The sequence below is a fragment of the Euphorbia lathyris genome, chromosome 7 (assembly GCF_963576675.1).
Source record: "Euphorbia lathyris chromosome 7, ddEupLath1.1, whole genome shotgun sequence".
Lineage (NCBI taxonomy): Eukaryota > Viridiplantae > Streptophyta > Magnoliopsida > Malpighiales > Euphorbiaceae > Euphorbia > Euphorbia lathyris.
The window spans coordinates 89,306,064-89,318,209 of record NC_088916.1 but is presented as its reverse complement, the minus strand read 5'-3'; the positions used below and the strand labels follow the sequence as shown (position 1 = coordinate 89,318,209).

Below are 12,146 nucleotides of genomic sequence, written 5' to 3'. Positions count from 1 at the left end.
TGGTTCTCCGAGGGGTTATTTCGGTTGTTCTAGGGGAGTTAGGCAAGGGGACCCCCTTTCTCCTCTTTTATTTGGCATTGCTGAGGACTTTCTTTCTCGTTGGTTATCTAAAATGGAGCGGGATGATATTTATGCCCCAATGTACTACTCTAGTGGAAATCCTTTTCCTTCTCACCTCCTTTTTGCTGATGATATGCACATTTTTTTGGTGTAGCTTCTATGTGCAACATGTGTTCGCTCAAGGATTTCTTTCTTTTCTATGGGAAGATCTCAGGTTGATAGGTTAGCTGGAGCAAATCTTCTGTCTTCTTTAGTTCTCAGGTTAGTCTGCCTAGGCGAGATAGGCTTGCTCATTGTCTTGGCATCCGTATGGAGTCTCTTCCAATCAATTACTTAGGGGTTCCCCTTTTTAAAGGAGCTCAAAGGGCTCGCCATCTCAGTAGCCTGGCGGATAAATTTATTTCTCATTTTTGTAAATAGAAAGGTGGTTCTTTGTCCTTTGCTGGTTGTTTAACTCTAATTAAATCTTCTATAACTGGCTCTCTGGTTCATTCCTTCTTAATTTATAAGTGGCCTATGGGATTGTTGAAAAAGCTTAATAGAGGAGTTAGAAATTTCCTTTGGACGGGTTGTATTGATAAGAGGAAACTAATTACTATTCCTTGGAAGACTTGTTGTAAAAGCTTGGAGGGTGGAGGTTTAGGAATAAAGGACTTCAAGGTTTTTAATCAGGCACTCTGGGGAAAATTATGTTGGGAGCTGATTCAAAGTAATAGTCTGGCTATTTCACTTTTGAAATCTAGATTTATGGAAGTCTCAAGATTGCCTAAAGCTACCATTGCCCTATCTTCGATTTGGTCCTCTTGTAGATTTGTTTACTCCTCAATTTGGAACCAACTATTTGGTGGATTGGTCTTCGGCTCTCAACTTCTGGACTGATAGGTGGATAATTCCTTCGGTGGCGGATAAATTGGGGCTTGATTTGCACGTTAAGCATAATCGCTACAATTCTGTCAAGGATTTTTTTGTTCACTCGGAGTGGCTTAATTTAGAAAATCGGCCTTCGGATGTTCAAAACAGTATTCGGTTAATTCAAAGAGGTCGAGACAGTAATGACTTCTGTGCTTCGCAGCCCTTTGAGAAAGTTACTTTCACTACTAAGAAATATTATTCGATTAGTGGATTGGCGTAAATTTGTTTGGAATCACCACATCCCTCCCTCTCGTTCTTTCACCTTTTGGAGAGTTTTGCATGGTCACATTCCGACTCAAGATCTTCTCTAGTGCCATCGTGCTCTATAGCTTCTCGATGTGCACTTTGTGGTATGGATGCTGAATCCATTAACCATTTATTTATTCATTGTTACTTTGCAGGTTCTCTTTGGCGGGTCCTTGAGCAGGTTTTCAATTGCTCTTTGCTAAGGTACTCCCAATTTATCCACTTCTTCGACAGTCTGCGTAGCTTACGCTTCGTCTCTCAGGTGTCTTTGATCTGGCCTGTTTCCTCTGTCACTTGTATCTGGTTAATTTGGCACACTAGGAATGATGCAATTTTCAACAAAATTTCTCCCTCTATCCAGTTCGCTTAGATCCGTCTCTTTCGGATGATCAGAGAGTTCTTTACCAGTGCTAGAGGTTTTTGCACCTCAAGTCATGATGCTGGTATTTTATCCCGTCTTCAGGCTTCGCCAAGGCCCCCTCCTGCTCCCAACATCATTTCGGTCCATTGGGTTAAGCCTCCTCATGGCTGGGTTAAAGTTAATGTTGATGGCTCTACCCTTGGTGCACCTGGTGAGGCGGGGGCGGGTGGCATTTTTCGTAACTCTCACGGCTTCTCCAAAGGCTATTTTGCACTTTCTATCCCTCCTTCTTTTGCCTATATGGCTGAATTAAGAGTTGCAATTTTCACAATTGAATTAGCTTGGGAGAATAATTGGCATCATCTTTGAGTTGAGTCTAACTCGATGTATGTGGTTAATCTAATTAAACATCGTTCCATGGAGGTCCCCTCGGCTATTCGTCAAGATTGGTTGCATTGTCTCAACATTTGCTCAATGATAACCATTTTCTCTACACACATTTTCAGGGAAGGAAACAGAGTTGCAGACGCTCTTGCAAAATTTGGGGTCTCCTCTTCGACAATTAATTGGCTTCGGCTGCTTTTTGTCCCTTGATGATTAATCATGACATTTGTAATTTTAGTCATCTTCGTTTCTCCTAACTCTCTATTTTTTTTCCTTTTGTTTGTCCTCCGTCCCCTCTTCTTGTTTAAAACTCAAACTTTTTATTTTTTAATATATTCGGGTTTTTCAGTTCTTGGGCCATGGGCGCTCACCCCGCCCAAGCTCTGTCTCGTCCCAATTTCTATCAAAAAAAATATCTATAAGTTATTTTGGTTTTGACACTTGATGGAGCGTTTCACTCACTTTTAAAATTTGGGCCAAGTTTTAGCCTTAAATTCTAACTCAGGAAAAAAAAATTCATGTAATAAGTTTGAAACCCAATCGAGTTCATGTTTTTTTTTATATTGTATTACTGGACATATTCTTTTATTATTTCTGTTAATATAAACATTTGAGGAATAATCATTTTTCGGAATTTCGAGACGTAATGGCAGGAGAGATTTCATTTCCATTTCTTTTTTTGTTTCTGGTATATTAAGGTGTCATATTTATTTTAATGAGTGATGGCAGACAAATATAAGCTTATTATGTGACATTTATGAAATATGAATATCATCTCGAAAAATTGAACATGTAGCGTCACCCTAGGATTCCGTATTGAAGGCATTGGCTTGAGAAGTTTCAAAAGACACAGTCAAGATCCACTCGTTACCGTAATCACAATCCCATGAATCGCGAACCTAGTTCCTTTTAGGGTTGATATCCGAGGGCAGATTCATCTATCAACAGGTCACACGTCTCATTCCTAAACTCAAAACCGTCTTCTATAGCTCGATCATATTGTAAATAGAGTAAAAAACACTCAAGGTACACTACTTCATTCGTCCATTAAGATTACATCTTATCTTTGATTTAATGTTGTGTTGATTCTTAAGTCTTCTCTAAAAATGAATTAGGCATTGGACCGTGTGTAAGCCGGACCACGGCCCCCTTTGATCTCGTTTCTATCCAATTACAAGTTTACAAGTGAACTTATAGGATTTAATCACAACAATGTATAAACCATTAATTAGTTCATATGTTTTTACCTAATACACTAGTTTTCCACATATATAATTTAATGTCGTTAAGTTTTATGTTAGTCAACGATTTACTTACTCCTTTTAGTTTTGCACATTAAAAAATGCCCTTAATTATACAATTAAAAAACTTGCCTTTTATTTTTTAAAGTTTAATCATTGTATTTATATTAAATTTGTATAGTATATATATTAATATTGTTATACTTGTACATATTAATATATATAGAAAATATATTATTTATACTTTAAAACACCAAGACTATTGAGCAATTTCGGTAAATTTCCGACGAGGTTAATGGACTATGGAGGAAGAAACCAAGCTTAACTGGGTAGCAACACTTCCTCAAAAAAGTAGGAAGAAACCAAGCTTAACTGGACCATAAAGTGAACTCATACAAAAGCATCTAAAGATTTTATTAGCAGAAATATATCCTTTCCATAACAACTTGTCAAAATGATCACAGTGATAAGCATTTGAATCTTCATCAAAGCTAAATGACCACCTGCCAGAATGTGAATATTTATAAGCATCTGGATCTCCATTATTTTTTGCAGCAACACCATATGTTTCGAACACAATTTCTGGAGAGTCATCACCGTCTTAATCTCCTTGCTTCGGATTTCCGTTAACTAAAGCAAGGATGCAAAATAAGAATCAAGATCTAAAAAGTAGATTACAGTTTTGATTATAAGAAAAGGAATGAAAATATAGTGAACAAGAGAATGATAGCAATTATTTTCTTCACATTTAGTAACATAAGTTGCTTATATTTTCAAAATCTACAGCTAGTCCCACATTTATACAAATTAAAATCGATTTTCCAATAAGGAACACAACTTAAATGGCAATCATAGATGAACATAAATGCATAAATAAGTAGCACATAAACTCTTTCTCATTAGTGTTTTCATTTCAGTCCCTTTTCTGTTTCCTAGCTATATTGTTTAGAATTAAAGATTCCCCATGTCCTTTTCCATCTTTGTGCAACACATCACATTATATTACATGTACAAAATGGTATGCAATAATTTAATAAAAAAAAATTCCATCAACTGTAAATAGAATCTATGCTATTTAATTTTATAAAATAGAAAAAATAAAATTACCCCAAGAGTAATATATGTATAATTTGTCAGAGATGTGAATTTAACATTTATAACAACCAATCATTTGACTTTATTTGAATTACTAAATCACCTCAAGTTGAGTAACAAACTAAACATACGGAATTTAAGAGGTTTATTAAGGAAAGAAAACTTCAAAGGTAATATCATAAGTTTTAGTTACCTAAAACAAAATATATAATCTTCTTGTTGTAAGTATACATTATTAATATGATATCATTTCATTTCATTTCTGTTACAATTAGTGTCTTCCTCATTTCATTTCCGTTTCAATTTCATTCCCGTTGCAGTTTCTTTTCCGTTTCAGTTTTTCATCTTGTTCCAAGAATAAGATCTATTGTTTTTAAGATTATATATATAAGTTTGAAATGGCTGTTTATACACCAAAACATCATGAACTGACTAAGCAACCAAAGGCTAGAAACTCTAATGATTCTCAAAATTAGAAAAGCTTGACACTGAAAATATATATGATAACCAAGGTCTATTCTCTCACTAAAAAGGTTTTTCAAATTTTCAGAGATAAGTATGAGTCAGATATTCATAAACTAAAGTACTACAATCAAATTTTCAAATATTCATAAATTGGTTTTCTAGTTTCAGTTCTAAACTAAAGTACTACAATCATACAATCTCAACTGATTGTCCGTTGAAATTTAGATATTATATCGAGCATGGCAAGTATAGTTTCACCACAAAAAATAACAATGAAATCTTGGTTTATATCGTATGACAAACATTATCATACCAAGTATTCATATCTTGAAAATCCTCTAGAGTTCGACGCACGCTTTGGGAATGGAATATTTATACCTTTATTCATCTGGCAAGGATGTTGTTCATTCTTAAAAAGCAGAAATTCAGAACAAGAGGCTATGGTGGAATTGGTGCCGGAGGAGATTGTGATAGAAATTCTATTGAGGTTGCCTGTGAAATCTCTTTTGAGATTTAAGCATGCTTCCTATTCATGTCTTTTGTACAAAGAAGATTATGATGGCACTATAAATGCTGAAGTATTTTATTTTTCACATAAGTTTTTTTTGGTCATGAAAAGCCGATTCTTGTCTGTGTTTGTAACTCCTGTGATGGATTAATATGCTTCATCAATGGGGCATTCAGATGACACTTTTATAATCTTGTAATCATTAGATATAGGATCATAACCCATTGCGACTATATCATCAATTGAAATCAATGGAGATCGTATTATCTTATACTTAGCTGAGCCTTTGATATCTAAGGAAGCATATTAATCCATCACAAGACTTACAAACACGAACAAGAATCCGCTTTTCATGACAAAAAAAAAACTTATATGGAAAATCAAATCCTTCAGCATGTATAGTGTCATCGTAATCTTCTTTGTATAAAAGACATGAATAGGAAGCATGCTTAAATCTCAAAAGAGATTTCAGAGGCAACCTCAATAGAATTTATGTAACAATCTCCTCCGGCAGCAATTCCATCATAGCTTCTTGTTCTGTATTTCTCCTTTTTTATCCATTTCGCCTTTATTGTTTTGGTGTTTTTCCTCTTTACCTTCCATTTGATTCTGCCTCTCTTTCCAAAGCATTCCAGTCAATGGACTCTCTTATTTCATCTCCAACCCTTCTATTTTTGGCTTTTCTTTCTGTAGCTGCTGTGTCTTTGACCTCCTTCATTTCTCAAACGCCATGTTCAATTTGTCAATCCTTTTCTAACATATTGTTGCTGCTTTCTGCAATATCTTCGCGTTTTCCTGACATATTTTGTAACTTAATATTCTACTGCAGCTTCTCAACAATGCTGAGGTCTTTGACAATCCCGTTGCCATGACTAGGAACTTCATGTAGTTCGTTCCTCCAAGCCTTCATCAAGAGTTCCATCAAAGTATTACATTTGTTTAAACAGCTATCTTTGTGTCCATCAAACCCATTTTTTTCTTGGTTGTCTCTCAATTAATCCTTTATATCAGCAGTTTGAGCAGTTTAGACGAAAATTAAAGTTAGTAACATAAATTCTATTATAAACCACCCTACCAATAAAATAATGAACGGAAAACAATATGATAATATTTTTCATTAAACAGTCTAACTCACCTTATCTGAGGATTTTTCCTTGGCCTCAAGCTCATGCTGAAACCTATCATGAAATAGTGTCCACCATTCATGAAGAAAACCATCGCATGTATCAATAGCTGAAAATAAAGAAACATATTCCAATATCAGAAAACACATCATATGAAAAAATATATATATTAGGCTTAATATATTTGTTACCCCATGCAGCACAAAACTTCACCTACCCTGAAGTTTTAAAAAGTTATTATCGGATTGTATTTAACAACCTCATATTCTTTTCTAATTTCATTCAATAACTCGTATTCTTATCCAATTGCATTCAATAATTCTCTTTATTCTGGTCTATTTGCATTCAATAATTCCAAAATTTTAAGTGTCCCTAAACTTTGGAAAGTTTCTCACCTTCAACAAATTCTATTGAAAAACAAGGGTACATTGAACAAAAACAGTGAGTTTGTTTGAAACTTTAAAAAGTTCACTAAAAGTAAGAGGAAACAGACTTAGTAAACCAAACAAAAATTAAGAGTGAGTTCAACTAGAAGCCATCGATATGAGGCAGTAATCAAACCATTAAGTCTTTGTATACTCATACGAAAAGGAAGAAAGGAAAAAAACCAATTGAATATGGTTTCTCAATGAAATAGAAAAATTCAAATTCCTTAGATTTGAAGAGAAAGAACTGTTACCAACAGGTTTTGTACAAACATATTCTACAAATCAAACCTGCAATTCCAGATTCAGAAAAAAAAAATGAAAAAATATTCCATAAGCAAAAAAATAAAGGAAATCGAAATCAAAACGTGGTTAAACAAATAGACTAACATCTTCTGAGCATCCCATTGATCAGCTCCTCCTCGATCCATGGCTGGCTTCGAGAAGAGTGTTCAGGAACTCGGATTTGGCTTCCTTAAGAAGAAGGAGAAGAAGAGGAGCGGATGAAGATTAGGAAAAGGGACTGAAGAGCCCAGATGTGAATTTGAAAGAGAAAGGCATGCAATATTAATATAGACAGAGAAAGAGAAGAGGAGTGAGGTGTCGATTCCAGTCTCAGATCCCTTTAAAACAAGTTTTTAGTTTTGAAAACTTAAATTCTAACAGACTATAAACATTGTCCTTGAGCTTTTTCTTTCTGTCATAACCTGTAGCAAGAATCACAGCATCAACATCAGATTTCACATTAATGATAAAATAAAAGTCCATACTTTTAAGTCCATGGTTGTATAAACTTTGAATCTAAAATTTCATACTATAAAAGCTACTCGCGAAAACTTAAGTTCTACAAAATACAAAAACTAAAGTGCCCAAGATCAAAGACTTCATTAGCAACAATTTTTTTCATTTATAGCATATTCAATCAATTCTTGAACTATTTTCTAATTTTCTAATTTTTTTCATTTATAGCATATTCAATCAATTCGCGAAAACTAAAGTGCCCATATCATTCTTAACATGCATCGATCTAACACAATATTCACAATATTCAATCAATATGCCCCTTCTCATACACTCTGTTTCATTAAAATAATCAACCCCTAATATCCAAGTATGTTTTTAAATAAAAAAAGAAGATCTTCAGCAAGGTGATATAGAAAACTAAGTCTATCACAATCTTGTAACTAGCAAAGGCTTCCTCTCAATTGATTCCATGCCAGAAGTAAAAATGAACTTGTATTCTCTGAACAAATTGATCAATTATTATTTTTTAGGTGCAATAACAACACCACCGTGTTTTTGTAGGAATTGCTTGTAATCCCAATTCCAAGAACAATTAATCATTCATTTCTGCTTATATGCATAGATGATTCTTATTATGATTAATCAACAAAAAAAATACATATTTAAATAACAAAAGATCTCTGAAATGATTTTCTTTAAACCTAAACTTACTTGCAGTCACTTATCATCCTCGTGTAAGGAGGGATGGTTTTCGCCGGCAACATTCTGCAATCAAGTGATAGCATATCCTTTTTAGTTCTTGAGAAAGCTGGGAAGATCTGTGCAGATCCAGGCACATCTTGACATGAATTTTCTCTCTGTTTCCTCACCGTTACTTTTCCTGCACATAATTATTGTTTTTCAGATTTTCCTCTTTCTTTTCAGTTATGAAAAGTCGTAGCTGTCTATAAAATAAGATTCTCATTACCTCCTGGATGTTGATTGCCTCCTTATTCTTGATTTTGATTATGATTTTGATTTCCTTCTTGATTCCGATTGTTATAGTTAGATGCATACAATATAAGCATTTTCGAAGAGAAAGATCCACACAAGAATGGTTGAGAGAGATGAATAGTTAGATCTCAGTTTTGAGAGAAAAGAAAGAGAGAGGCGGAACACAAATAAGAGGACATAGAGAATAAACTCTTTTAATATGCAAAAAGATAGGGTTTTAATTTGGACCATCCGACCAAAGATAAATCAACCGTCTGGAACTGGTCTCCCAAATGAAAATTAAATTTTTGGCCCTCTATCATTGGCAGAATTATGTATTGAAAATCTTTCTTTTTGTTTGTCAATTGTTACTTCTAAAGATAATACTCCTATCATCTCTGAATTATCCTTTAAGCTTATCTTGTTAATTAATTTGTTAATATCCTTTTACATTTGAGATTACTCTTGTAATTATCTCACACTTGTAATAATGTCTCGATTATTAAAAAAACGTTATTATTTTCAATATAATATATAAAAATAAAAATTATACACGTTAAAAAATAAATATGTAATAAATAAATAAATATATATATATATATAACAATAAAACAATAATAAAATATTTATATTTTATATTTAAAAATTTATAGAATCCACGCATCACGTTTATTCATATAAAAGAACACTATGATTAATAGATTTTTCATAATGTCAATATGCTTGAACTAAGAGTATATCAACTGAGCAGGAATGCAGTGAATACAAACATAGTCTTGTAAAACCCAAGATCAAATGAACAACAATTATGATTTTTAATGGGAGAAGTATCAAGTCCATTTTAAACAATGTAAATATTGGTGGAAATATATTATTTCAGTGTATATTGAACAATGAAGAATACCCACGTGTTTATACTAGAGTGGTTCGGACAAGCACTCTCTAAACATAGTGGATAGGTTTAAGACTTCCTATATAAGTCCAACTCTTAAACAATTTACTTTCATACAAGTATGTTCAATTATAGGTTTAAGACTTCTTATGCAAGTCCAAGTCTTAAACAGTTTACTTTCCATACAAAGTCCATTACCCCTCCCCCCTCAAGTTGTACTGGTTGGGAACGAATTGTTAGCTTGTCTTTAAGAAACTGAAAACGGCCTCTTGCCAATAGTTTAGCAAAAACATCTACAACTTTATCTATAGTCGAAGTATGTTGAACCACCAGCAACTTAGATCGAACACGATCTCTAACAAAGTGAAAATCAATTTCCAAATGCTTGGTAGAATTATGAAGCACAAGATTCGATGATAGATACACTGCACTTAAATTATCACATCATAAAATCAACAATTGTATGATAGGATTACCAATTTCTTTCATCAACATTTGTAACCAACTAAGCTTAGAAGTTGTTGTGGTAATTGATCTATACTCTGCCTTCGTATAAGATCGAGAAACCATTTGCTGTTTCGTGGAAGTCCATGATAACAAATTGGATCCACAAAATAGGACATAACCAATTATAGATCACGATCCATATACACATCCTTATGAAAATCACCATGCAGAAAAGCATTTGAAACATGCAACTGCAACACTGTCCACACAAACTAAAACCGCCAAAGGAAGTATAAGTCGAATAGTCATTGGTTTGGCAATCAGACTAAATGTATCAGTATAATCAATAGCAAATGGTTGATGGTAACCTCGTGCAACCAAACATGCTTTGTACCAATCAATTGTGCCATCAACCTTTCTTTTCAGTTTGAACAACCACCGATTATCAACTAAATTAGCACGTGGTGGAAGCGAAACAAGTTCCCAAGTTCCATTCTTCATAAGAGCATTATACTTGTCAACCATTGCATGTCTCCATTCTGGTATTTTAGATGCATGTAGGTGCATAGAAGCTTTGATGGGAACCGCATCAGGTTTGAACACCCAACCCTAGCTAGAGAAACCAAGTGCTTGTTAGGATCCTATAAGGCATCCAAAATAGGTGAAACCGACACAATAGGAGACGAAGTGGCAGATTGCGTAGATATCATAGTTGGACTGGTGACCATGTTTATGTAGGAATTGCTTATAATGCCAATTCATTTCTGCTTATATGCATAAATGATTGTAATTAGGATTTGTTTGCACAAAAAATAAAGTTTTTTTATTGCATACTCTGGTTTACTCTTTTTCATGGGATAAACTTTTCTTTTTAGGAAACTTTTTCTTAAAAGAACATTTTAGGAAACTTTTTCTTAAAAGGCATGTTTAGGAAACTTTTCATTTCGGGAAACTTTTCATATTTTCCTAGTACATCGTTCACTTAGGAAACCATGGTCTACTTTAGGGGACAGGAGGCCATCATATCATTGGAGAGATAGGGGGCAACCATAAAGGAAATGGGAGAAACCCTAGAATTCGTAATGTGCCTTATGTTCACCAACAGATTGGCAACCCTCAACAGATTCCCCTAGTTACTGCAGAGATCATTCGAGAAGCTGTCCAAAAACTATATGAGTATGACCTTCGTCAAGTTGGCCACTTTCAGTTTCACAAGCCAAGAAAAAAATAAAGCAGCGATGAGATGCTAAGTCAATGGAGAAGTAAGAGGTGAAGTTGAGGCTGGTGAGAATTCCTCTGATTGAGGAAATGAGATATTACTATGAAGGTGATACAAAGGCTGACTCCACGGCTTTTGAAGAATCAAGCATGAAATTTACGTTCCTCAAATTTATGCTTGAGGGGGGCAATTGTTTGCACCAAAAATAAAGTTTTTTTTATTGCATACTCTGGTTTACTCTTTTTCATGGGATAAACTTTTCTTTTTAGGAAACTTTTTTCTTAAAAGAACATTTTAGGAAACTTTTTCTTAAAAGGCCTGTTTAGGAAACTTTTCATTTCGGGAAACTTTTCATATTTTCATAGTACATCGTTCACTTAGGAAACCATGGTCTACCTTAGGGGAAACCATGTAGTGTACCTTAGGGGAAATCATATTGTACCTCATGGGAAATCAACTTCCTATAGTGGACATCAAGGGGAACTTAAAGTAAACATAGGGGAACCAAGTGCCAGCTAATATTTTAACGTGTTTTCGTGAGCCAATTAAAAAGCAGGAACAATCAGAAAGTGTACGTATCAATCCATCATAGAAGTTAAAGTGGAGGTTACTCAATGTGGTGGAGAACGTGGATTAGTGGAAGCAAGCAGGAAGTTACCTCCAACATTTATAAATGGAAGGAATCACGATGAAATAGCCAATCAACCCAATCAACCAACTCAACAACTCAACACATACAAGCCAAAACTCTAGCAAATTATCTCTAGACTTCAGCAGTTTTACAATTCCTAGTTGTTCCCTTAGATTTAATTTTCAGATCTACACACTAGTACAGAATTGACCTATAGCTACGCTTTATTGGCTACGGTTGTTTATAAAACCGTAGCTAAAGGTTATTAGAGTCGGTTATTTCAAAAAACCGACTCTAATACGAACTTATTAGCTCGGGTAAATTTAATAACCGACTCTAAATGTTTTTTTTAAAACCGCGTGTGTTTTTGATGGTCATTGGCATCGGTTTTTGGTTGAACCGACACCAATGACCCAAATA

At 34.2% G+C, this 12,146-nt stretch overlaps 1 long non-coding RNA gene across 3 annotated transcripts; it reads right to left on the bottom strand.

The window, feature by feature from the left end:
• Window positions 1-3,597: 3,597 nt before the first annotated feature.
• On the bottom strand, window positions 3,598-8,698 carry LOC136235299 (uncharacterized). 3 transcript variants are annotated; one of them, XR_010691754.1, is made up of 7 exons: window positions 8,533-8,698; window positions 8,277-8,445; window positions 7,212-7,528; window positions 7,076-7,112; window positions 6,408-6,505; window positions 5,078-6,272; window positions 3,598-3,834 (listed from the first exon to the last, which is right to left on the bottom strand). It is a non-coding gene; the product is annotated as an uncharacterized lncRNA (long non-coding RNA). The 3 variants fall into 3 exon arrangements; XR_010691755.1 differs by having other exon boundaries at window positions 5,143-6,272; XR_010691753.1 differs by lacking the exon at window positions 3,598-3,834 and having other exon boundaries at window positions 3,845-6,272.
• Between the last annotated feature and the right edge of the window lie 3,448 nt (window positions 8,699-12,146).